Source organism: Dioscorea cayenensis, chromosome 18 (genome assembly GCF_009730915.1).
Source record: "Dioscorea cayenensis subsp. rotundata cultivar TDr96_F1 chromosome 18, TDr96_F1_v2_PseudoChromosome.rev07_lg8_w22 25.fasta, whole genome shotgun sequence".
NCBI lineage: Eukaryota > Viridiplantae > Streptophyta > Magnoliopsida > Dioscoreales > Dioscoreaceae > Dioscorea > Dioscorea cayenensis.
This window is the reverse complement of record NC_052488.1, coordinates 9,099,927-9,103,324: the sequence shown is the minus strand read 5'-3', so window position 1 is coordinate 9,103,324 and position 3,398 is coordinate 9,099,927. Positions and strand designations below refer to the sequence as shown.

Genomic DNA, 3,398 nt, shown 5'->3' with positions numbered 1-3,398 from the left:
ATCATCATATTATTCTAATAGTTATAGGTAGTTTAGTAGCTAATTATTCTAATAACAATCAGTAGGAAAATTTTCTTTCTTTAATAATATTAATTAATTATTTTATGTTTATTTCAAAATTAAGTCCACATAGCTAGAGTGTAACTTGAGTGATTTTATTAGTATATGAATAAGATTTAAAATTTATTTCACTCTCATTTAACTGAGTGGGGTATCATTTACAAAGATTTATTATAACATAAATTTTTTTTTTAATGATATGAACCAATCATAATTTTTGTTAATCTCTAAAGAATTATCCTTAGTATCTAATTTGGGTGAAAAATGAGTTATTATTTTTAACAAAAACATTTTCATCAATTTTTTATCTTAATATATTTTGACAGTAAAGCATTAAAAACATGAGGATTTATTTATTTATTTATGTGCTTTTATGAAGATGTAAAGCTATTAACTAGCTTTAAATCTTCATATCATATTAAACAATTCTCTTTTGTCTGTAAAAGAGAAATTATGCAAAGTTGTAACCCCACATTATAAGCCCAAATCTCAGATCATTTGAAGAAATCCATCCAAAGTTAACTTTTCACTTTTTACTTTTACCAAATTTTAGGGTTTGGCAAAACTTTTCACCAGCCAACATCCATCAACTCTCCTACCCCTCCAGGATCATCGCCACTGTCACCTGCAATGACACCACCATCACGCACCACCATCACCGGCTCTCCGACTGTCCCCTGTGTCACATGTTTATGAGTGTTTGTTTACACAAGTTGCACAAAATTTATCTACTGTAAGGCCTAGTGAGCCGGCTTCCTAGTACTATATCAAGACTGGGACTTGCCGCATTAGATCCAATTGCAAGTATAATCACCCTAGACGAAGGAGGATGACTTTGGTATTGTTTTTTTTCTTTTCTTTTTCTATTTAGGGTTTTGGAGTGGAGATATGATTCATGACTTCTCTTTTGTTTTGTTTTCTTTTTGGGACTTGGTAAGACAAAGGATTCACTGGAAGCCAATCATCAGGTCTAATTTGGTTTCTTTTATTGTTAATTTCTGTTGATTATCATTTGTGCCTGATTATGTGAAGTTGAATCTGTTGATCCATTGTGTTGTTTGGATATATGTCTAAACTACGCTGAGTGATCATGTCTTGTTTGTTCCCTTATCAAGTTATTATTTTTGTGTGAAATATGAGCTCCTGATAGAGATTGTTTTACATGGTGATTTTTTTTTATATATAATTCTATGATTGTATGTTGATGATGTTGCAAAGATATGATGCATTGCTTATCGTACCTGTATTAGTTTTATTTTTGAAGCTTGTAGTTTAACATATCATCACATTTTTTTTGTCAATGAATTAATGCATAATAATGGTTGGAGAAACTAGGACATGATAGGACAAATTTTGCACAACCTGTTTGGTATTCACAAGGACATAACAAAGAGCCAAATTTTTCCAAATTTTTTATATAACTTATTTGTTTTATTGTATTTTCTCTGCCACTATCCAAAATCTGGTATGTTCTGAACATCTTCTCAAATGATTTTTTCTGTTTATGCACAAGACATGTTTCGTGTATCTTTAGTTGTATTTGGTTGCCATTATCCAAAATTTGGTATTTCTAGTATTTCATGAATGAATTGATCACTATTTGCACCAATTTCTTTGCCTGGGCCATACTAATTCACTTGATTCTTGAGGTTCAAATATTGTCGGCTCAGGCCACAAACTTGCATGCACTTTGATTCATGTTCATTAAAATTTGTTTCAATGATTAGACCCTGAATTGCAAACTGTAGTAGTCTTATGAATGATCAAGTAGGGATTAATGACTATTATAGTGAGTACCATGTGAAATGGACTGTATAAATCTCTAATAGTTTTTGTGTTTTTATAAGGAATACCCAACTTTGTTTGTTTTATAGGTGTGATCACTTTTAGGTACTAGTTTTAGTTGTAGGCATCACATACCAAAGAAATTTAACCAACCTAATTTCTTTTGGAGCTTCAAACCTCTTCTTGCATGACAAACTTTTATTCTTTAAGCTCCTTTGCTATTTAATCTTTTAGTCCTAGGTGAATTTATTCATGTTTCTTGATTACTCCTTTGCTTGCTGTGTAATTAGTTTTTATCAACTTTGGGTTTCATATATCACTGATCATCAACTTAATTTGATATAATGCTATCTGTCATTAATTTTTCAAATTGAATAAATAGTTTCATGCAAGTCTATCATTTCTTTATGTATTATTAATTTCCAGAATAATTATGGGTGGTGGGACTCTGTGTGTTTTTGTTCAATATTGGTGTATTTTTTCACTCTCTGTTTGTGGGTGTAGTGCATGGACTTGGAGCCAAACTTGGCTTGAGATAATGAAGGCAGGACTGAGAAGGTTAGTGTTGCAGATAATTTAGGAGGCTCTAAGTCATTTGTTTAGCATGCTATAGACTTGGTAAATATTTTAAAATTTATTTTAGTTTTTTCCTTTCAGCATTCAAAAAACATTTCATGGTTTAATTTTAAAGTTTTTACATTGTCCTCATTAAGTAAACTTGATATAAATTTCTTATGCTTTTGTTTTATTAGAGTAAGACACTTCAGAGAACACCTACTGCATTTGATATTATCTGCAAGACTTATGTGAATAAAGAAGGTAAAGGTGTTGATTCACGAGCACAGGCAGTTTATGTAATTTTCAAAATTTATCTCATATTTGATTTATAGATTATTTCATACATATTGTAATTAATGTTATTATAATTAATTACAAGATGTTATGCAGAAGATGGTTGAGACTACTTCTCAGACATTATCAAATGTTTCGCAATCTTCACCACTTGATATAGATGCTATGTACTTGGAGGCTTCTGGTGGAGAAAAAAGAGGAAAGTTTATAGTTTTGGTTCTCACGCATCAAGCTTGTATCAAGAGTCAGTTTGTAGTGATGTACATCAGCCCCCTGGCCATCATCTTCATCATCTATGATTCCTCCAAAGATTGTGTTTGAGATGGAGGGCATGAAAAATAAAATGATAGACTTGGAAGAGAAAAACCAAAGTTTGATGCAACAAAACAAGAACATGATGAGACAGATGCATCGTGAGTGGAAGCGTATGCGAATGATGATGCAGTCCAAACCAGGCCAAACATCGCAGCCTTATGAGGAAAAGGAAGATCAGGACGAGGATGATGATGGTGATGACCTATAGTTATAGCATGACTATTTTCATTTGGCTTTGTGGATGTTACTAATACTATATATACTTCTTACTTGTCTTTGTGCACATTACTACTTTATGTTTTCTTTTGTTTTCTGTATGTTACTATGACTACTCTCTATTACTATGTTATATTTTGTTAAATACATTAGAATTTCTATGTGGTATA

The 3,398-nt window shown here is 31.5% G+C and overlaps 1 long non-coding RNA gene across 1 annotated transcript; it reads left to right on the top strand.

Moving 5' to 3' along the window:
• Positions 1–590: 590 nt before the first annotated feature.
• LOC120281613 lies at positions 591–3,190 on the top strand. The gene is made up of 4 exons (XR_005542728.1): positions 591–898; positions 999–1,028; positions 2,350–2,403; positions 2,794–3,190. It is a non-coding gene; the product is annotated as an uncharacterized LOC120281613 (long non-coding RNA).
• The last annotated feature ends 208 nt before the right edge of the window (positions 3,191–3,398 follow it).